A 24444-nucleotide genomic window follows, 5' to 3' on the forward strand; every position below is an offset into this window, starting at 1 on the left:
AAGTGGTTTGCTAGGTCTTTGCCATCCAAATTACGGTGACAGCGGTATCTGCCAGTGGCAACTAACTTAATCATTATTAAACTGTATGGTTTAGGCAGTTAAAACTCTCTCTCTAGATCTAACTCTCTAGATAGATGTGATGTGTGTCAAGATGAAGGAAAAAATGTAATCTTGAAAGAATACAGAAAAAGTCCCCCATCACTTGAAGCAGGTGATAGGATGTGTTTACTTTGACATTTAACCAAAATCACCTTCTTTCCCTAAACTTTACCAAAATACTTTTGTTGCCAAAACCCAACCACACGTGGGACTCAGACAGGTTGTGAGCCATATTTTCTGGTGTCAAAGTTTTGCCCTTGCCATCAACCACCTCCCTACAATTTGTGAGAGTTGCATACACTTAGCACATTCTTTACTTGATGTGATTAAGAAAAAAATTTGTATGAGGAAAAAAAATATATATCTATGGTTGAAATGGTTGGGACATGGATAATTTCTCCCTTGCCACACTGTAAAACTGGGAAACTGCTTTTCCTTAAAACAAAAGGTCTGCCAAAACCAGAAGAATTGATTACAGTTAAATGACATATAAACATTAACATACAGCGCTGTATCTTGCTTATTTTTAATGTGAGTAGTAAGTGTCAGTGAGGAATGGATCATATGTCTTATTAGACTCAGGCATAACACTGATTGTTTAGTAACATTCTATGTTCACTCTCTAGCAATTACAGTTGCACATTGCCATGTAAGAAAAGAGCAGAAAACTTACCAATTTTGGAAGAGTAACGATAAATACATCTTTTTCACAGAGACACTTATGTTCATCATTGTAGGAAATTGAGCTGTTGATGGTAATATTAACAATATACCCATTCTGTTCAAGTGTCACAGTAGGCCATGACAGTGTTACATTCAGTGAGTGTGCACAATAGCGAGACCCTGAAACTGAAATAAATCCTTCAATTCATTATTTTTCATACTGCGACATGTCAAAACGATGTCCATGAAAATGGCCTTTTAGCTGCAGTTGTGCATAAGCAGCAGCAGTGTTCAAACACCAGGCTAAAGTAGACTGAGTTTCTACCTCTACTAATTTCCTGGGGTCAGATCGTGTATTGCAGTGAGAGGGTAGCTCTGTTTAAGAATAACAGATATAAATCCCTTCAGTCTGAAGTCAAGGTTATTGATGTTTGCAATCCAGTGTATTTAGAGTCAATTCTTATAGTCACTTATAGACATTCCTGCCATGATGGCACTGTGTAATAAAACTGCACACAACAAAAGATAACACCCATAATGCAAGAAAAAAAAAATCCAACAAGGCAAACACAATCGTCCCTGATTAAGATCTAATGTGATTTCACAGTACTTGGCTTGGCACAGAGATTTAATGCACTGCTGCCGGACTTGGAGCAATATCTGCACTGACTCGGGGGCACAGAGGCGGAAAAGGGGTGGAGAGGGTGGGAGGAGGAACAGGGTGGGTGTGTTTAGGGTGGGGATGGGGGGTTGATGGTTGAAGCTGAGGGGAGCCTTGTTGACAGCAGTATCAGCACAAGTGTTTGGGCCTGTGTTTATGCTGTTGCTCTGTTTGGAGAATTAGTCATGTCCTTTCAGAAGCAACAAGACAGGGAGAGACTGAGGAAATGTATTTGTGTGTGTGTGTGTGTGTGTGTGTGTGTGTGTGTGTGTGTGTGTGTGTGTGTGTGTGTGTGTGTGTGAGTGAGCGAGAGCACCCTGTCTGTGCTAGGCAGGGCTGCCTCCCTTGACTGAACAACACAAGACGAAGACGTTCTATTTCCTTACCTTTTCATGTGCTGTTGAGATACATACATGTACATACTTACACACACATAAACAAGCACACACTTATAATGTACTCACTAGCCAAACAACAGCCAGTGGGAATTCTGTCTGGTAAAATTAATAAAAAAATATACACAGTTACAGACACATGGGACAAGAGTATAGCTAGTGTGTGTGTGTGTGTGTGTGTGTGTGTCTGGGTGTGTGTGTGTGTGTGCGTGTGTGCCACTGGCTGATCCAGGGAAAATGGCTTTTGTTGAGTCCCCTGTGCTATGTAACATTACAGAGTAATTACAGAGTGTGTGCTTTGTTTAGGGGATGTCTAATTATGCTGTTTGGGTTGTGCAGGGCCCTGGGGTGTCACCGTGTGTCTGTGTGACTGTGTGTGTGTGTGTGTTTGTGTGTGTGTGTGTGCGTGTGTGTGTATGTGTGTGGAGCCGGTGAGAAGACACTAATTGTGGAGGAGGTGTTAATGGTACAGCAACTGTCAGAGAGAGACAGAGAGAGAGAGAGAGACAGAGAGAGAGAAGAGGAAAAAAAAAGCCTGAGCCTTTCTCTTTGGCCTTTCTGCTAATCTTTCATTACCACTGTCCATCAGGTTGTTACCTGCAGTATCACCTAATGCCACATCGCTGCTGTTATCAAACCCCCGCTTTCCTCATGGGTTCTGAAGCTTTACTGGGTTTGTCCTGCTGCTGAAGAAATGGCTGTCACAAAAGTTCCATGTTCACTCAGTCAAGCATGGCAGCAGTGTTACAGATGGAGAAGAAATACTCCCACAATATTTTACATCCATCCACTGAGACAACAACATAGGATGCTATGTAGAGTACAATGCATAAGGTCAGATATTGTTGACTGAATAATGCTGCCAAGTCGTCTTGAAGATGTCAGACCAATTAGGTCACACAGTTCAGATTCTGCACTTTGACTGGTAATTTAAAGTGTCAGTCCAGGCTCTCTTAATCTTGCAATTGGTTTGCAAGGAAACATTCATTTTATAGTGTATCCAAGGATGTAATAATCTTGTCATCACTGGCAATATAGCGTGTAAAAACCATGTCTACGATCAGCAGATTGCCTCAGCAACTTTTGTGTAACAGTAACATCTATCTCGTAATAATGTCAAAACTAAAAATCGGCCAAGCTCTGACTTTTCATGTATGTTTAAAACTTGAAGTGCAAGAACATCCCTTTTTGCAAAAGGCTCTCCCCGTATTGGAGTTTTTGACCTGATATCAGAAGGACTTTGTTTTGTTTTAGACAAGAAGGCAACTGTTTTCTCTGGCCTCTACATATTTAAACTGGTCCTCCCTGAGGAAAGCATACGAGTCCTGCATCATCTCTGCAGCCCACCCACTGGTAAAATGGCGTTCCTACAGGCTGTTCAGATTCGGCTCCTGTTGTTACGTAAGGAAAGGAGAGATGTTCATAGGCTGGCTTCCTCTGCGCGATGACAGGAGATATCCGAGAGGGGAGCGTTCATCCCCGAGGTGAAGTTTGGTGTGTCAAGCGGTAAGATAGCAGTGTTTCGCAGTGTTGTTGCTCAGAGCTAGACATGTAAATTGCTCTGTTGTCGGTTGTAAAAATCAACATAGGTGCCTGTATTCTGTCCCAGCTACAGAACAACAGAAGAGACTGTGGTTGCGTTTCATTTTCAACGACAATGTGCCGACTACAGTCTGTTAAGTTTGTTCTGTATTTCTTCAGGAGCCTCTCCCTCTGGGTCCGATTCTGGGTCGAACTGGTGTGGTTGAACGACAGCATCTCGGCGAGCCATAGCGATACATCCACCGTAAACACAAGCTCATGCTGCCGCTTTTGTAAGCAGCATCCTCCCCCTGAGAGGGGCGTGTAAGCAGGCAAGGCAGGCATTGATAGACGGAGCTCAATCGCATTTAAAGGTGCAGGCACAGAAACAGCCTGCTCTCAGTAGAGCTAAGCAGAGCGACTTTTAGACAGTTGAAATTCAGGACCATGTAGGGTTTTGGGCAATACATTTCAAATACAGTGTTGTTGGACTTACGACAGCTGTGTGAAATTGATGAAGACTGTATAATATGGGACCTTTAACAACTTGCACTGTAGTTTTCAATGATCCATGTTGACATGGAAACATTTCTCAGAAGACATAGTATTGACATTAATATACCTAGACCAGATGTGGGGGTGGGGGTGTGACTCTTTGGCAATCTCACAAATCGATTCAATTTAATTTTTTGTCCGGCCAACCTGATTGAGAAGAGATTTCATATTCAGAATGATTCTTTATTCAAATTTGGTTAATAATTAAATTAATGGAAAAGGTGGCCCCATTTTCGGTCTTTTGCTCCAGTTTACTGTGTGTTAAACCATTGACTGGGGACCTTAATCTGCTGAAATACAATATTAGGCACAACCGGAAATAAAGAAAAGATCTGCAGCTTTTTAAAAAAAAATGTCGACAGCATCAGTTCATGAAATAAATAATGTAAAAGCATTCATTCATGTGTGTGGATAACAAAATAAGGTTAGCAGTGAGAGCAGCCTCTCTGCTGCTCTGTTAGCTCAGGGAGGTCCATCGTTGTACAAGACATTAATCAGATGCAGGGTTTTTGAGGTAAAGCAGAGGCATGTTATTTTCTTCACCACAGAGTCTGTTTAATGTGTTGAATGCTGCGGTGTGTGTGTTTGTTTGCTTGTTAGTGTTGTCAGCTGGTGATTTTGTGATTGCATAAAAGCCACCCTGATTGAAGAAAGATCTCAAGAAAGCTATAGCATGTGCATGCTATACATTGTCCTAGTGCTGCACTTCTCCCGGAGTCTAGCTCTGCCTTTTTCGTTCCGTCAGCAATGTGCTACTAATTAAAATTCAGAAAGTTTTTGACATCTGTGAATTGATTCTGAATCCTGGGAGACAAGAATCTCAATTCCTTTGTGAATCAATGTTTGTACCCACTTATCTTTCACTGTCCTACTTGTAGGTAAATCCTTGAGATTGTAGTATTTAGTTTCTAAAAATCACATAAACCTGCAGATCCATGCTAATGTGAACAAACCAGTAGAGTGATGTAGCCAACTAGATGGATATACTGATTGAGCACAAACTGGCTGTAGACTATAGAGTGTTGTAGACTGTAGTCCTAAAACCCAGAGATTATGTCAAAATCTATGGGTTTATCAAACTGGTTTTCCTGTTGAATGCTTAAAGTGAAGTCTGTGGTTACCACAGACTTAAGATATTTACAAGTTTTGTTCTGCAACATATCATTAGATGTCCCACAATTTAATTATATCTGCATGTCTGTAAAAGGTGGCTTCTAATAAAAAATTGAGAGACAAGATTGCACTTCTGATATTGATTTTTGGCCAGATTGCCCATGGAACTATACAGAACTATAGCGGAACAACCAGAAAAAATATTTCATCATATCGTATCCATTAGTCAACTCATATTGTACAATGGTATCATTTCCATTTCATACAGTAGAGTATTCTTAGTCAGTACGTATTTTGTACAGTGTGGACACAGGAACCTCAGTAAATGCGGTGAATAATGTCTTAAAGGAGATCTTTAATGCATTATTAAAGTGGGGAAAAATGGCATTGAGCGGTGTGAACACTATAGCTGAACATATTGATTGGAACAGCTACTGACTTGCAGTTCTTGATCCTGTGTTCGAGGACAAATATTTTGTATCTACAAGCACATAGAGGCAAAGTATTGGCTTAAATAAGCACTGGTGATCCAGTAAAGAGCCAGACACTGCTGCAGATCTTTGGTTTGAGAGCCCTAGAGAACAGGACTAAGCGGCAGTATGTTTGTCAAGTGAATTTGCTTCTGTAACATGTTTGTGTGTTTGTTTCAAGGACTCTACAAGGTCTCACAGCTGTGTATATGGTGTTACTACTGACATCCATCAGCAGTGCAATCTACCCATTCTGTTTTGTAGAGATGGAACAGAAAAGGTCTAATTCTTCCATGTTTATATAATTCTAATTACCCATGTTGATTTAGACTTGGGAAAGAAAAAGTAGTGATGTGTAATTTCAAAAGGAACCCTTTTTTGAATAGCTATTGGCCAACTCTGAGGAGGGGTCAAAGGTCAAGGTACTGAGATGCGCCCATACAACAAACAACACAATACCCTGTCAGTGATGCATAATTGCCAAGCACATTTGTTCCAGTAAGTTGTGGCTCATGATGACATCTTTGGACCCAGTGGTTCATTGTCTGTACAGTATTATTATTATAAAATGGCGCACCGGGGCATTAATTTGCCTGTCGAATGTGAAGCGCATTTTATTGTTGTTAACATTATCATTTACAGAATGCAGCATTACAGCCACAATCCATTTTATATGAATGCAGGAAGAAATGAAAAATGCTGCAGTGATGTTGTGGGTCTGAAATGAGGATGGAATACTGTATAGCTCAATGCACAGTCCTTCACTGCTGATGGTTTTTGAACAGTAATGGCCGGTATTAAACTATGAGCTTTCTTTGTATTGCAACAGAAATGATGCTTCTCAATGACATTTTCCCTTGCTGAGTCTTTTGCATGTCTCTATTTACAGCAAAGAAGCAATGTATATTTTACAACTATATTTTGGAGTTGTCAAGAGTGTGTGTAAGTGTGTGCATGTGTGTCTGTGAATGAAGAAATGTTGAGGAAACTTAGTATGATAAAACAAGATTAGACTTAAACGTTGTGACCCTCACAGATGCTACAATTGCTGCTCGCTCTCTCTCTGTCTCTGTCGCTCTCTCTCTGTCTCTCTCTGTTTCTCTCTCTTTCGCTCTCTCTCTCTCTCTCTCTCTCTCTCTCTCTCTCTCTCTCTCTCTCTCTCTCTCTCTCTCTCTCTCTCTCTCTCTCTCTCTCTCTCAGCTGATAAATTTGACTGATTTTTTAAAACTCCTGACTTGTTTCCTTTGGAGAGTTTCAAACTACAGCTTTCAGTTTTGTTGATTAAATGCGCCACAATATTTGTTACAGTGGAATGTCTAAAGTAATTGAAAGCAGCCTCTCAAATTATAGTGCATGAATGGTGTGAACCCGCCTGTCCAGGTTTATGTAATGCGTCCTTTAAATAGCAGGAAGCAGACTGCTCTTTTGACTTTAGACCAGCTTTTTGTTGGTCTATAGCGCAGTTGCTTTCGGCTGCCTCAAGAATCCAATCTGCCATCAGTGCGCCTCACCACACCTCGTTTTAACACCAACACGCCCAGGGGCGCACAGGTGGGCGCAAGTACATTTGCTATTTACACATTGTGGGCACTGAGCATGAAAATGACAACTCTGAAATTAGCACTGACCCTTGTGCTGTGCGTCGCTTTGCACCGAGCGTAAGATTAAGCCCTATATCCCAGCAGTAACGTATACTTTCTCAGCTGCAAAACAAGTACCAGGGATGCATAGGAGGTTTTAACACTGATATATTAGACTGTATCTGTATTATGTTAAACATAGATCTATAATGTATACTTTGTTAAAACATGTATTATTAAAGGGAAGGCTAATTACATCAAATGCTGCATCGTCTTCAATCCTTTTGGCATGGATGTCCTGCTGTTCTATGTTGGCAAGGAGCTTTAATAAGGCAACATAATATGCTACTATATACAGTACTTTCATAATAAGAATGTATCAGTCTGTACTCCAGTACTGTCTTTGACCCGGGTCACCTGAAGGTGGATACAGTGGCAATCGTAGGCTACAAGCCAAGACCTCCCTATCTGTCTCCATTGTATCCTGTCTATAATCCAATCAAGTAACTCACATTTCACCCGGTCAGAAGCTTTCACTTGGCTTGCAAAGGAGGTCACTGTCTGTGCTTGTGTGTTTGGGCATTAACTTATTTTGATTTTGAGTCTGCTCATGTTCCTGTTTCTGCCTTCTATGCAAACTTCTGCTGTGAGTTGTGTGTGAATGTGTGTCCATCCTGTCTGAGGTTTACTAGTGGTGTGTGACAGTGTCTTTGTAGATTTCATTAAGATGGTAAGAATTTGCCAAATGCATTTGCAGAAAAAAATCCTAACATTTTCTCTTACCTTAAGTGAAGTTTTAAGATTCTATAGCTTTTAGGGATAGGATTGTCTTTTCGGGATTGTCTTTTTTCTTTATGATAATTGATAACGTAATGTTCACTGAACCAAAAAGAAGTGCAGCACTGAAACATCTCGGGTGCACAAGCTAGAAATATCTTGTAGGTCATTTTTGGAAAAGACAGCTTTTGCAAGCATTTCTGTTATGTACTTAATAATTACCTTTCCAAGATGAATGCGAAGTAGGTACATATTTTTAATACTACGCCATCACCCAGACACTAACGTTAAATTAGCAGAGCAGTGATCAGCTGACCAACACACTGCAGCATAAAACGAGTTATCTCTAAGGTCAAGGAAATAACCCCTCAGTCTGTGTTACCTCAAAAACCCTGCAGCAGTGCAGTATCTTGGAATATGCTGTCTTTTCCCCAGAGCTTACGGTGAAGCAGAGAGGCTGCTTTCCTCTGCTGGAGACATGACGTTGATAACACAACAGAGCGCGCCTTATTTGTTATTAACATACAGGAATTAAAGTTTTTTTTAAAGAAAAAGTCTGTGGAATATTTGTCTGGATTGCCGTTTGTGTTTCTTAGTGGGATTTCACTTAATCAACTGAAATACAATGTCTCAGAAACAACCAGGATCGGAACAGTGTGTTCACATAACCAGCATGAAAAAGTCCTATGATCTCCCCAACAGCACACGACTTTGACACTCTCTACGCGTTCTTTAAATGTGAAACTACTATAGATAATGCTTGTGTGCAAGTTCAGGTTTACTGACTTTGAAATGTGTTCACATCTTTGTGCCTTCATGCGTATGTGTGGCAGCCCTTGGCGGGACGGTCCTGTGGTCCCTCCCCTCTCTGTCCACTCTGTTAGCGGTCTTTATCTTCTCAACAATCAGGCTTTATCCCCGGACACTCCTGGTCCCACGGTAGCCTTGGGAGCAGCAGCCCAGCGCTCCTATCCAAACAAACCAGACATATTTCCTGACATATGTTCAATTGTGTAACCCAATCAACCCTGACACACACAAATATGCGCACACAGACACGGGGGAGATTGCGGAGCCAACACAACATGCAGTCAAAATCTAAGGTCAAATCTGAGTAGATTATGTGTTAGATGCTCTCCTTTGGCTTTCAAGGTTGAAACTTTTGTGGAGTTTGTGTGACAAAGTCTCTACAAATATTTTTCTTTAACTTTGGTTGAAACTTTTGTGGAGTTTGTGTGACAAAGTCTCTACAAATATTTTTTTTAACTTTGGTTCAAACATTTTTTAAGGCAAAATCAATTTCAGATAAACATAAACTGGCAGTTTGATTTTATTTTGATGAGCAATGCTAAAGCAAGGTACAGGGATTTTATACCTGATGGCAAATATGTGTCAGAAACACAAAATAGCAGCAAAACAAAACCATTGTAAGACAAGGAATATCCATTTAAAAAAGAAAACCTAATAAAAAACACCCATCAAAAACTGCATTAATACAATACGAATGAACAGCCACATCAGAGTACAAAAGCTGCACTGTGTTAGCATCAGTATCAGAAGTTTCAGAACATGATGTGGTGTTTGATCACAAGAAGCCTTTGGCACTGTGAGATGCTGTGCACAGAGAGGAAAACTGAGAGCATTGATTTCATTGTAGAGGAGCAAGGAGTGTGTGTGATTGGGCAAATGTGTGTGCATGAACTGTCTGGAACATAAAACTATAGAGGCCCATTCAGACCTTCCTTTCTCTCTCGTTCCATCAGGAGATAGCAGGGACATTGAACTGCGGCAACAAAAGCAGATTTCCATCAGACAGAGTTTCTGCGAGAGAAAGGCATTGTGTTGAAAGGGGCTTAATGGAAGCTCAGCTTAGAGCTTTATTCACACAAACTGTACTCATGGGTCAGGAGAAGCACGTGTGAACACACACACACTTTCCTCATACACCACTCACCCCTACTTCTTTCTACACAAAAATAGGTTCAGGTATTTATTAATTTTTTTAAAAATTATGTTTTCAGTATGAGATCTCTACAGTTTTTGACCAGATAGTTATCAGTCATGGTGCTCCGGAGCAAGGCACTTAAAGCACAATACAGACCAGATCCACCATGATACCAAGCAAAAACAGTTCATAAAAAACAAAGATAAAAATCTAAAATGTAATTATTATACTATATCAATCAGGCATTTTAATATTATTCTCTTCCTGCTAAGGGTCACAGCCTAGCACTTTGTATTAGCTGCATATGAACATCCGATGTAAGGTTTCTCTGTCTACCTTGAATCAGTTGAAAATGCATTCTGTTACGGCAAGAAAACAGTGGGCCTGTCAACTGTCCACCAGAGATCAGTTTGGAGATTTAACCTTTCAAGTTAAAGTTAGGCGAGTTTGCTAGATAAGCCTGTGTTCCTGTTTTTGTCATTTTTAAATTTGTTTATTACTGATATATGAAGATGTTTTTTCTACAGGAAATAAAATACATTGTACCCAACAGCAGGTTTTCTTTCTAGAAACTTTGAGTACCCTGGCGGTCTTTCTCCAGTCAGCGGGTACCTTATTTAGTCTGTAGTAAAAAAAAAAAAAAAGGGGGTATTGTACAGATAACTTCAGTAATCAGATTTAGGTGTCAGTATTTACAGATGTATCCTTCTCTGAATAGAACACAGTGGGATGCAGTGTTCAACAGCTCTCTGACACTAAGTTTAAAAAGCAGAACATGTGTGCACCGGCCAAGAAGTTCCCAAACCTCAAAACTGGTTGCAGGATTGGATTCTAAATTCAATTCTTGCAAGTGTTTTCCTATCTGCCGCTATGGTAGTTAAGGTTTGCTAAGGTTTGGGCAAGTCAAACCGGTAGGTTTGGTACAGATCACCTTATGTTTTCAACTGTTGACAAAATCAAGGCTAACCAGTCTCCCCAGTCAAAGTTGCAACCAACCTCCTCTCTAAGGGCTTGCACTAGTATTTGCTTGACCAGAAATTAAATTAATTTCAGGGCAATCATTCAGTTTGCTAATGAATCAAATTCAATTTGCAAAGTGCTTTTGTGAAGAGTTCAACAAAGCCAAAGGATCCGAGCATCCAAAATAGAGGAAGCAATCATATTAACTGTCTCACAATACACAGAGTTGTCAACATTGACTACTTTCTGATAATGTCCAAATTCATTTTGTTGTGACATTATGGTGTGACTTTTGACTTCAGTGTGACTGAAGTGTAACAGAATGAGTACTGAGACGTGTCCGCATGAATAAGCAAATCCTCAGCAAATCTTTCAGACATATATCAGACCTTTATGGGACTTCATAAATGCACAGAAACATAAGGAATGGGAGTGGTGGAAAGAAACAACAGAAGTACCAGAGCTTCTGGAGCCCACTCCACCCAACATGGTCAGTGCATGCATTATAGTAGTTAAGTCAGTGGTGTTTCCCACAGAATCAGACTTGTATTGTAGTGATGGCTGGACAGCTGCCATTGAGCATGGGCACTTGAAACTTCCATGGACTTAGTTGGTTAACTTCCGGTTTAGTGCTGAGGGAACTCTGACAGTAAAATGAGTCATTTTGCAGGGCTTGTGAGGCGGTAATTGCTGTTTTACATATGCGTTTTTTACAATGTTAGCTTTTGGGAAAAAGTCCCCAGTGTATCCCATGGGGACGTAATTACACTGCTTGGCCACGACAAACACTGGCTTCAAGGCCTGGCGATCTTTGAGGGGGCTTGATCTCGACAATGAGGCCAGCCGTCTTCTTTGCAGAGGAAGTTACCATCAAACCAACCGCATTAATGGGACTGCAGATGTAGATTAGCCTAGGCTAACTCTGGTGCAATGCATTAAATCGTTACATTTTTGTTTTTGGTATGTATTCTCTCTTTCGTGTTAAGCAAACAAAGACATCCTTCATAAAAGAATAACTGAACTGTTTGAAACTCTTCAATCCCTTAATTTCCTGCAAACGATCTGTAAATGAGCAAGAATTCAGTTCTATAGATTTATAAGCAACCTTTGATATAATATAGTTGAAAAAGCTTCTTAAAGAAAAAATACATTAAAATGACTGCTTCAAAAGCCCCTTTGTATAAAACTGTTTATACAACTATCTATGCAATGCAGAGATATTTTTGTTGGACTACCAAAAATCTAATCTAATCTAATCTTAAAATGATTAGAAAAGCATTCGGATATAAAAGAAACCATCAACTTGCTGTCATGCCCTCCTACTTGGCCTTTCTGCTTTGTTTTCCTCTCTTTCCTCCTCTCCTCACCCACATAGTGGACAGCAGTCCTATCTGTCAGTTGTATGCAAAGTTGTTTAATTTCCACGTCAATCCTTGTATCTGGTATAAAGTGAGGTCATGACGTAGAGCATGGGATTGGACTCCTTTTGAGCAAAGTGTTTGTTTACAGCCTCTGATAATGCAGACTCTGCTGTACTAACACCATGGTCTATGTCATTTGCCACTTTAAGGGCTCTCACCAAATGGATTGCGTTAAGGTCACTGGGATGAATTTTAAAAACTGCAAGTCACTGATCGCTACAAGAATCGTGTAATAAGTAATGGCTAGATCAACAAGGCGAGTGTCAACTAATATCAGTGTTTGGCTGATAAATTTGGCGCATCTAATCAAAAGTTGCCCATCAGAGGTTGAACTTTCCCATTTCCCTCATAACACAGTCGTGATGTTCCACAACAAAGTGAATCATCTGACTCCTCGTCCTTATCTAAATACGCTTTTCTCTCTTTTTCACATCAGATTCTTCTGTATAACATGTATGCTAGGGATGAGCAAGCAGACCTCCCATGGATTAACCGCCGACTGACTCCAAAAGTTGCAGTCAGACTTCCTCGTTATTAGACACGTAAAATCTTCACAACGCATAAACGCACACACAAGTCTTACGGGTTTTCATACGAAGTGTGTACGAGCAGCACTGTAGCACTGTCCCCAAATCACATCGCCCAATATTCCCCGGAAAAGACTACACAACGGCTGCTCCCAAATCTGATTGGTGTTATTTGTAAGTCAGCCTAAATCTCAGAGAAGCTACACACACAAATGGAGCAGGGCTTACTAATCCATTTGTAAGGCAATAGGCAGGCAAACAGGCAGGGGAGAGCTTGCCAAGTGTTGTAATCACAACTAAAGATGATGAGCCCACTCCCTTCCTCTATGCTCTACAGTACCGCGTATGTCTGTGTGCGTGCATGCGTGCATGCATGTGTGTTTGCATGTTTGTCCTACATCGCCTCCTTTACAAAACTGTGACAAGTAAGAGAGAAAATGAATTGGTATCAAGTGGATAATCTACAAAAGTACAGGAGGAGCTTTTCCACCTTATGCAAGTCCCTCGCTCATTCATTGGCAGATACCACGCAATCTCTTCGAGAACAACAACAAGCCGGCAATATGAGTTTTGAAAAGGCAGTAATTGTAAGCAGGCTGGGGAATAAATTAGAATGATGACAAAATACAGAGATAAATCCAGCTTAAGAGAGATGTACGCCACTGTTTATTTGATTTTGAGCTTTTCTTTCTATCCTGCTCTTTTTCCCCTCCCTCATTCCTGATCTTTTTTAGTGGGGTGGAAAAATGGATTTTTGTCAGCGATTTGGCCCTGAAATAGCTTATTGTCTAAGGCAGCCACTGTGCGGGTACAACGTCAACATCACTTGTGTGTGCGAACGCGCTCGCTTGTTTCCATGGGGAGTAATGGCCGTGGAAGTGTGTATTGGCTCTGCTGGCACAATACGCCACTGTGCTCATTGGTTTAGACTGCTGTGTGTGTGTGTGTGTTTACAGTGTGTGTGTGTGTGTGTGTGTGTGTGTGTGTGTGTGTGTGTGTGTGTACTTCTATAGACTCTCGTTGATATTTATAGATGGAAGAATTCTGGTATGAAGGGGGTGAGGGAAGGAGGAATGTAGGGATCAATGGGGGGGTGGGTGAAGGGAGAGGAAAATGATGAGAGTGATGAGGGGAGGGGAGGATCTGTAAGGGAGAGTAAGTTAATTTCACTTTCTGTGCCTTTGTTTTACCTGATTATTCCTTTCAGTGTCATGTACGGAAGCATTTGCACACTCGTTGATGCAAAACACACCCAACAAAACTTATGCAGGTTCTACAACTGCATTTATTCTAATTTAAAATTGTTAAAATAATAACAAAATGTTTTTTTTAGAATCACTAAATATTGTAATGATTTCCTAAAGAATACACAGAAACAGCCATATTAATGAACTGTTTGGCGCAAAAAGTTTAAGATAAGATTGTTAAAGTCAAAACCTTTATCATTCTGGGGTGCCGCTTAGCTTGGTTGGTAGAGCACGCGACCCGTGTGTTGAGGCTCTGCAGCGGACCCGTTCAACTCCCGGCCCGAGTCCCTCTGCTGCGTGTCACTCCCCCTCTCTTACCCTGTTTCCTGTCACACTCTTCAAGCTGTACTATCAATAAAGCCAGAAAAGGCCAAAAAAAAAAGTCAAAAAAAAAAAATCATTCTGTCCCAATAAACCCGGACATACTGCTTCTAACCCCAGAGTAATGCATATTCCATCTGCATTAAGACGTATATTTTACTGACATGTGTGAATGTGTGTTTTGCTCTTCTTTTGATCAGGAGTGAGGGGGCTCAGTAGGCAGAGGAGCTGATTCCTTTTGATCATTTTTCCCTTCACGTCGTTCCATCAATTTAGTGGTAAGTGCTTTGACTCATCTACTATGACTGTCACAAAGCAGCAAGTTCTGTGACTGTATTTTTCACCTGAGTCTGCTGAAGTTTGGTTTACAGTTTGAAAGTCAAGAAACAGAGACAAGTAGTCACTTATACTTTGATTATTGAGATATTTGCTTTCCTTTTTAATACCAAATAACCCTCTCTAAGGCAGCTAAACCCCTTCAAGATTTTTTTTTTTTGGCAGAGTATATGTTAGACACATTGGTAAATAAAGTAAACATTAATCATAGTACCGACTGACAACAGGGATGTTCCTAACCATACATTTTCATGATGTTTAAACAGAGGTTTAAACTTGACTACTTTTCTTCAGAAAATAAATTAACCTTAAGAAATTAACAATATAAAAGGTGAGTATGGAACACTATTAAAGAGCACGGATAGAAGCTGAGATACTAAATCTCTCCAAACTTTGTCCTTGCACACAGCCAACCAGTAGCTAAACTAATGCATTTGACAGTCACATGTTTCTATCTGGGGAAACTTAGACTGCTCATCTAAAAAACTTTGCTCACAAATGAATTTGACTTTTGGATTTGTGTAAATGTTGTGGCACATCAGTATCCCGCGGTGTTCTTGGCTGTGATGACAGAAAGCAGTGGCTGGTGCTTTATAGAAAAAAGGCCTGGAGTCAGAGGAGGGCAGCGATAGCAAACTCAAATACAAGACAAATGAGCGTGAAATAGAGGCTTAACTGATACTGTCTGCCTGCTCTCTTTGTGTGTGTGTGTGTGTGTGTGTGTGTGTGTCTTCGTTCAGACAGTGTGTGTCAAGGCAGTGTCATGATCACAGATTGTGGCCTCATCTCTGCTCTGCTGAGGAGATTTAGCTGGCACTGGTTACACTGACCGTGGCCCGTGTGTCTGTGTGTGTGTATGTGTATGGATGTATGAGTGTTTGTCGCAACCCTGTCAGATCAGCCATGACGCTGCCCACTGCGTGTTTCAACCAGGGGTGACCTTTTTTCTGTGTGTGTGTCCCTGGGAATGTGTGTGTATGTGTGTGTCCTGTGCTGCAGGCAGGGAAAGTCCCTGTCTTCGTCATGCCAGAGAGTTAGAGGGGACACCCCGTTCGTCTGTGTTTGGGTGAGTTAGTTCCGTTGTGGGAGTTTTGTTAGATTTTTAACATCTGTGAATTCAGGAGTATTCAGGATCTATTTTTGCCAAATGATGTCATCACTTCTTATCAGGCAAAGTGTTAACAAGTCAACCCAATCATCATACCCTCTCCCTTTACTAAAACTTTGTTCTTATTGTCTCTGATCATAAGCCAATCTTCCAGTTTGCCCTGTTGTGAGTTTCAGCACTACTGCAAATTGTACTCACTCATAGATACCAGCCACCTAAATACACACTATTCTCTTCATCAAGGTCTATGAATTATTCCCTGGGAAATAAACAAAAATATTGGAAAACATTTATCCCACAATGTTAATGAAAGTCAGAAAAAAATCCTTGATCAGTCCTTTTATCTGAATCCACTCCAAGTCAGACCCATCCTCCATCCAAGTTTCATAGAAATCCATTCAGTAGTTTTTGTTAAATCCTGCTGACAAACCAACCAACAAACCAACAGACATGGGTGAAAATATAACTGCTTTGGCAAACTCAGTTATTACAGGTATCATGTTTTTTTTTTTTTAAAATACGAAATTTATCAAAATGAGCCTTTAATATCGAGAAACTGAAATCAAATGCAGTAACGACGATAACGCCCAAAGAAGGTATATAATGTCTCATTTTCTCCAGTACACACTTTCTACAACTACTGTTAATGTAGTTGGACTAATATGTCTGAATAAGAAAAGGAGTCCGTCAAGGACCAAATGTTGGTATATTTGCTGATGTGGCAGGTACAAATTCATAAGACTCTCCAACACGCTTTGTACTAAAATTCGTGTGATAAAAAACACTGGTAAGTGTCGTGTCATTTATCTCTGCTTCTCTCCTGTGCTGTCTGTTTGTGCTGGAGTTCGTGCCACACACTCAGAAGGCCTTCAAGGTGCATTCAGGTGCTCGTTCTAAACTCTGCAATCTACACTGCTTTGCATGCCAAAGGATATGTGCGCTGACAGAGATTTCTTGTTTTGTTCAAGTGCACCTCCATAGAAAACGTAAATGTTCTCAGGGCATTTTAAATCCAACATTGAATCAAATTGTGGATTTGGATAATTGTGCTGTCCCTAGTTCTATTTATAATTGGTTACAAATTTTCTTTGATCGACTCATTTATTAATCAAGTAATCATAAGCTCTTTAGAATAAAATGGATTCAAATGAATGGTTAGTGGGTCTTCGTCATCATGGTTACAATAATAACGTTGTGTTTAATATTATAGAATGATAATGGTCATGCTGTTTTAAAAAAACTAAAGAAAACACACTTGTCCATGTTGAAGCCTGATGTCGCTCTATGATACCTGTTCTTTCCCTACTTTGCTCCCATTTACATTCCTATAGTAGCCAGAGTCATTTTAACTCATTTTAAAGGGGACATATTATGAAAATCTCACTCTTTTAGTGCTTGGGCATATACATTTGGGTATATTGAGTACCTACCCACCCACAAATGGTGATATTAGACAACCTAGTCATGGGCCAGTTATGGGCCACCTTGGTCAGAAAGCATGTGATTCAGCAAGGCACTCAGATTTTTGGCCCACTTCTTACAACAGGAGGAGGCTCATTTGAATATTACTGCCCCCAATGTGAATATTTTGGTGAACAGATTGGAAGCTAGGTACACGTTTGTTTTTTGTAGTGGTCGCTTAATGGGAGCTTAACACATTGAAAGAGATGTTAGATGAGTTTTGGCATTAGAACTTGTAAACCATTGTAGTAGTCACAGAAAATATAAGTATTAACTTGAAAATGAGGCAGTTGCTGAAATACTGACGCTGTCGCTCTTCTTGGGAGGTCAATCAGGAAGGAAGCTTGTTTGTTAAAACTTGAACAGTGAGCCAACCTTAGAGGAGCCATGCAGTCGGCAGAAATCAATAGATCTGACAATGTTTGAAGAGAATTTGTCTTGTAAGGTCAAGCAAAGGTTCATCGTGGGGTCCCTGTGAAGAAGATCACTTCTGTGGTCAGATTTAATCCAGTTCTCTGTAAAGGCCCCCACACACTGCCCAGACTCAAACCAACACTCAACTGCCTTCATCCGACCACTCTGTTGCCTCTTGTCTGACCCATTTGTCAGAAAAGTTGCATTGAAACATACCGCCTCGGCAACTGCCAATTACACAGTAGTGTGCACATTTTGCGCTTGCGCGAGATGCAATAAGTCTCCCTAACATTGGGTGACACTAGTCTCATGCCAGTAATCCAAAACGTGAAACCAGAAAATGACGCAGTGCAGACAGATTATCAGAAAAAAAACAAAGCGCACACAGTATTGGCTGAGCATTCGTTTGACCTAAGAAGATGTTTGTAGAATGCAATACATATTGTTGCTTGAAAGATCATTATGGCTGAGCTGAGCTTGTCTGCTCTCGGGCTCGTTACTATACGAAGACGTCGCAGGAGGGAAAAAGTGCTTTGTTTTGCCCCACATACTGCGTTTATTTGCTAGCACACCGCCAATCAGAATGGTCATTGAACAGACAACCAATCAAAGTATCTGATGCTGTCCAATCCTCTGACTGCCGATACTCTCAGACTTTGCAAGTTGAATCTGACCAGACACTGTCCATGCAGTTCCAAAAGCCTCCAATACAGCTGAATACACCGAACAGATTTGTTCCCGAACTCGTCCGAGTCTCCCCAAACGTTTCAGACGTCCAGCGTTTGGGCCAGTGTGTTCCTGCCTTTAAGAATCCACTCATGGCACTCAAAACCAAAGCAACTGCCTATCCAGCCATGACAGAATGAAAATAAGAGCATTAATACAGTTGTGACAGAAAATAATAATCACACATAATAATGTTAATGTGTTGTGTTAATAACAACACAATCTATAGATTATAGCGGTCCGTTGCTATGTTTTCTGGATTTGCACCACTGAACCCAAAAACTTACTTTACTAAAGTCATAAACGTTTTTTTTAGTGGTAAGAGATCATCACTTAAAAGCCACACATCCCATAGAGCACATCCCTGCAGTAGATATACTATTCTCCATATGTAGTTGTTAATTAGCTCAGTTCCATATCTTGCTGTGTATTCTTATGCCCAACAGATCCTCTGTCCTCTCTCTCCTAGCACTGTCCAGAGCTGTAAAAGAGCTAATTGGCAGCTCGCTTGCCTGCCGCGACGGTGATCATGCAAATGTATTGGTGCTTACCAATAGCCGGGCCCATCAAAACATTACGATGGCCATTACCCAGAGCTGGGGCTGGCCTAACGAACATATGCTTCCCCCTCCCGACAACCCATCCCCCCCTCCCCCCCATTCCTAAACTCTTATTTATGTGTTTAATTTAATGTGCGAGGGAAGAATTTCCGAAATTAAATTTGGTTTTCGTTGGTGCCTCCAGAGAGTGGCGGCGTTATAATAACATGGTAATTTTTTACACGTCTTTATGAGAAATGAGAAAATTAATTCTTTCTGACAAGCTGTAATTATTGGGCTTGGAACAGTTGCAGCTGAACAGTTTGGGCTGTGGTAGCCTGGCAGTGAGCTGAAAGAGAGAGAGGATGGGGGGAGGAGGGGCGCAAGGGGGGAGTTCAGTTGCACGGCCAGAATCGTATACAAAGGAGGGAGAAGAATGGGAGTTGGATGGCAGTAATGATGGACAAGAGGAGAGAGCAGGACAAGAGGTGACGGGAGGAGGGATGAGGAATGAAAGACTTGAGGTGTGAGGAGAAAAGGTGAGACAAGGAGAAGGAGATAGAGAAGTGATGGGTGAAAAAATGGGGATGCAGGAAGAGAAAGAGATGGGAGAGAAAAGTGAAGTGAGGAAGTCTGCATGGTGATGGTAGGGAACGGTAAGAGAGAAGAGGAAAGGAGAGTGTTGTTGGGAAATGACGAAGAAGAGGAGAGGAGGAAGAGGACTGAAGGGTGGAGGAGTAGCAGTATGAAACAACAAGGTCAGATCGAATGAAGGTGGAGGAGCAGACGAGAGGAGGAAGAGGAAAGAAAGCTGAGTGGAGGGCAGAAGGGGAGAGAGGTGGTGAGAAGTGAGGTAGAAGAGGGAGATCAAGAAAGAGGAGCTGGGGAAAGTGGAAGAAGGTGGTGAATAAGAGGAGGAAGAAGACAGGTGGAGGATATGAGGTATGAGGAGAGCAGTGGAAGACATGAGGTGGCAGGAAAAGAGAGATTGATCGAAGACGAGGGGGAGCAGGGAGGGCAACGTCTGAGAATATAGGCACATTAAAGGGCGGAGGACAGAGGGGTGGAGGAGAGGAGAGATGAAAGATGATGGAGGGAAAGGGAGACAGGGTTAGATTAGAGGAAAGGAAACGAGAGGAGGAGGAGGTGTAATGAGGAGTCATGCCTCAGTGTGTTACATCAGGTAGGAGTCCCTGTCTTCTTGTCTGATGTCATCAGTGGAGGCTCCTCCACCCACACCAGCAGCTCCTCCTGTGTCAAGGTTACCACACATTAATATTCACAGTCTACAGCCAGCCTGGCCTCGCTCCAGGCCTCCTTAGACTCCCTCTGTCACGCACGCACACACGCACGCACACACATGCACGCACACACACACGCACACACACACACACTCACTCACTCAAAGCACCAGCATCTGCTCAAACTTAGTGTCTTCCTCTTTGCTCCATCAAGCACAAGCGTGTGTTCACACAAACAAACATGCGTGCGCTCACACACACACACACACACACACACACACACACACACACACACACACACACACACACACACACACACACACACACACACACACACACACACACACACACACACGCGCACACACACGAAGCCTCCTCCTCTTTGCCCCATCATGTGCTGAATATGGAACATGATATTGATATGATGCTGCTATATTGTCTTTTCTCTACAGTTATTCACTTAGGCTGTGTTAAAAGCACTCTTACAGTTGTTGGGAGACTCATTTAACAACCCACTTCTGGTGTGTGTGTGTGTGTGTGTGTGTGCGCGTACACAGCCAAGTGGCCATTTGTTTTCATAGCCTTAAAAGGAGAACCAGTGTCTCTCTTTTCGCTTCTCTGCACGTGAGTGTGTGTCTGTGTGTGAGTCAGTGAAAGTGTGTGTGTGTGTGTGTGTGCGTGCACGCGTGTGCACTGGGGCTTGCAGGTCACGATGATAAAAAAAAATGCTGTTGTACAAAGTGTAGGCCAGAATGTACTTATGTCATATCGCTTATTTCAGATGTAAGTTGAAAAAAAACTTCATACAGTAGTTTCTCTTTTAAATTCTGAGACATTTCGATTCAGCTCTACATGTGGGGCCATATCATAATGGATAGATTTGTTTTAAAGCAACCATGTGATAGTAAGACTGTGAATGTGGTGTGTTCGTGTGTGTGTGTGTGTTCTTCCAGAAACCCTTCCTGTTTATTCATCGAGCGTGTTCCATTTTGTCCTGTGCTGTTAAATGTTTTATCCTAGCAAAGGCATGATGGGACCCCCTGGGGATGAGGCATCTGCCCGCCCGGCCACACGCTGAATATTACATGACAGCACAGGACAGTTTGTGTGACCGTGTGTGTGTGTGTGTGTGTGTGTGTGTGTGTGTGAGAGAGAGAGAGAGAGAGAGAGAGAGAGAGAGCCTTTGTAGGTGTCACTGAGTGAAGTGTCCACTTTGTTGCGTGACTCTGTTTCAGATTTGCACTGAGGCTGTCTTCAGTTGTATATTGTCTGGCACGCCCTCTCTGTGTGTGCAAGTGATCGTATGATGTAGTATTATAAAGAAAGTTATTTTCTAAAATTGTAAATCTCTTACAGTTGACCAAGTTTTGTGTTTGTCATAGTTTTTTAGATTGTAGTAAATTGTCATAGGTTTGGCTGAACTGTACGAAGCTTTTGTTTTTACATATGAGTAATGACGCTACTGTAAGAGATATAATTAAAGAGTATCAGTTAGTAAACACAGAAAGTTTACTTTGCCATCAGGACTGACAACATGAAGCAGCCTTGGAATTGCTGTCAAGAGGCCTAAATTAAATGCACATTTAAACTGACATAAAATGATGAAACGAAATAATAAAACGATCAGTCAGTTGTTTAATAAAAAAAAGAAGAAGTTTGCATTGATTGCGTTAGGGTAGTATCTAATATGATAAACGATTATACACATTTTCACTTGCAGTCAAAGTAATGACCAATTTTCAAAATAATTTCAGAGAGTCCGACTACTAAACCATGGTTATGGTCAAACCTTTATTGGGGTCATTGAAACCTTAATATAAAAAAATGTCTTTAGTTATTTTATTGTAGTTCATAGCACAGAGCAAGTAAGCATGACAAAGCACCCGCTCCCTGCTTACTCTTCTCTGGTGTTTTTTTCCTCTTTGCCATTTTCCCTATCAACTGCAGGCTACGTGAAATAATCCATTATATTTGCATGCTTTGCAGTGTCAGCCAGCAATGCCTTTTTTTGTTCTGTGCACCTTCTCTGTAGTTTTCTCTTCCTATCAAGGTTTTGTCAACAAGTGCTTTTAGTTTCCTGACAGGCCAAGGCCTGACAAGATTTCCAAATGGCCAGTCTGCGTATGTTAGGCATACAGGGAAAGCATGATTGAATGTCCAATCCATAAATTGAAGATGAAGTTGAATCAAAATATCTATTCCATACAGGGTGCCCATGCCTATGTGCACTTGATGTGTAGAAATATTAGCCTTAAAAGTGTTCACATTGCAAATTGCCATATGTTTTTAAAAAACAAGATGAAATACAGGAAGTCTTGTTTGAGTTATACTGTGTGTCCAGTAGCTTGGACTACAATGAGGCTGGATTTTACAATAAGTCAGAATAATGACAATCACATCATCCTTCTTGTCAGCCAAATAGCAAAAGTTGAGTGAGATGTGTCTTATTCACATAGATCACTTTGGGTTATTTGGTGAAGGCCTCTGTGCAGAACCCCCACTGTAACGCTAAAGTTGTTATATTGGTGTGAATGACAAGTCTTTTTCTTTTGATGCAGAGCAGCATTAGCACCAGGTGTCAGGCTGTAAGCAAACATCTTGTTTTCATAAAAAAGTAGTGATTTTATTACTTTTTAATTCAGAAATGTACTGTGCCACATTCTCCACGACACAATACTGGCTCAAAGCTGACCAGCTCAAAATTAAAGCATTCAGGCATTTTGGGGGTATTTTTGCTGGAAAAAGTTCAGCCTGGATGACACATGTGATTATACTTTTTGTACACACCCAAAAAAACTAACAAACAAGAGAACCTTGTGTCTTTTGAAAGGTTAAATCATTTACCCTCTCCTTGTGTGTGTTTAATGCACGTGTTCATGTGTGCAGGTATGAGTGTTCTGCTCCTGAGGTCTTGCTACTGTAGCTAATGAAAGGCCCATCTTCTCATGCAAATGAGGCTGCTGTTAACCCCAATCAGAGAGGTCGCTGAGTGCGCATCAATCCCACATCTCCCCAAGTGCTACGCAGGCAGCACACAATGGTTCCCACCCCTCCACAGGCCCACAGGTAATTACTGGGAGCCAGAAAGGGAGCCGGGCCAGGGGAGTCAGGGTCTCAGGTAGGAGTGCGTGGCCGCTGGTGCTTTTCTCATGTCATTTATGGGAAACACAGGGTTGGTTTGCACGTTGGGTCAAGTGCAAGTGCTGTCTCCTACCACACCCCTTTCTCCAAAACACACACAGGCTCACAGTGTGACAGGTAATTACAGCAGGAGAGTGGCTGTGCTGTATGTAAGATTAGGAGGTCAGGCCCGCTGTCTGCTCCCTGCGGGCCTCAGAGCGTCACCTCTCTGACTACGTCCACAATCAGCTCCATTAGCCGCAGTGTTTCCACGTCCTTCCACCTATTTCTTTTTCTTACCTGTCAGTTAACTGCTTAATGTTCCACCCATTTCCTGTCTGACAATTCCACATTGTACGTGCTGTTCAAACAGCAAGGCAAAGTGGCAATGACGTGACAGGAAAATAGCCACGCAGTATTGGCTGTTTCTCCCACTTAATACCAACCCTCACATCACTTCACATCACGGGTGGCTGTCAAAGTTGACTGTAAAAGTGAGGAGGAGGGTAGGAAATTTGTTCATTCATTTTTTCACCATTAACAAAAAACATTTCTGACAAAATGATTGTTGGCATGAAAGTTAAGCACAGTATGAGATGTCTGTTAAAGTAATGACTTAATATGAGACCTTTTCCTGCAAATTTATTACGCGTTTGAACAGAGAATTGTTCACCGGGGAATTTCTGGTTGAGAAAATTCCTCCAAAATTTGGGAATCACATTAAATATGACAGTCCTGTTTTAGCATTTACTGATCAACAGGAATGTTGAATAATTTTAGTTTGGACAAATTCGTCATATTATGCTTAGGGTTTTGTGATAATTTTGGTGTCCATGGTGCTTTGTTACTTTCTGTTTAAACATGCCGAAGCTACATGCACAAAAAATATCTAGCTATGCAAGACTATGTTGCAAGTAATGCCTATTGCCCCCTCTCCCCCAATCATCCCCCAGTTATTAATTTTAAAACATTCTTAAAGAAAATATGAAAACATAAAACACAGAGTCCAGCAAGAAACCAACCAGGCTTAACTTTTGATATCGTCCATTCAGATGCTGCTTATCGCTTTTTCACTCTTCACAATGAAAGATGGCAGCAATGATGATTTTCTATATTTAAGATGGACAGTAAGTAAATAGGACAGATAATTCTTGAAAAAAATATTTGGAATTCAAACTTTCTACAACGCACATTGGCCGATAATGATCAGTGTCTGATTAATCGGAGCACCCTTAGTTTTAACG

General features: G+C 41.3%; 1 protein-coding gene across 4 annotated transcripts in view; it reads left to right on the forward strand.

The window, feature by feature from the left end:
• sox5 (SRY-box transcription factor 5) overlaps positions 1–24444 on the forward strand; it is a 238916-nt gene that overhangs the window by 78620 nt on the left and 135852 nt on the right. For all 4 annotated transcript variants that reach the window (XM_037121941.1, XM_037121940.1, XM_037121943.1 and 1 more), the window contains one exon: positions 14456–14533. The gene's annotated coding sequence lies outside the window, so the exon portion shown is untranslated. The remainder of the gene's footprint in view (positions 1–14455; positions 14534–24444) is intronic.

The sequence above is a fragment of the Acanthopagrus latus genome, chromosome 14, assembly GCF_904848185.1.
Source record: "Acanthopagrus latus isolate v.2019 chromosome 14, fAcaLat1.1, whole genome shotgun sequence".
NCBI classification, from domain to species: domain Eukaryota; kingdom Metazoa; phylum Chordata; class Actinopteri; order Spariformes; family Sparidae; genus Acanthopagrus; species Acanthopagrus latus.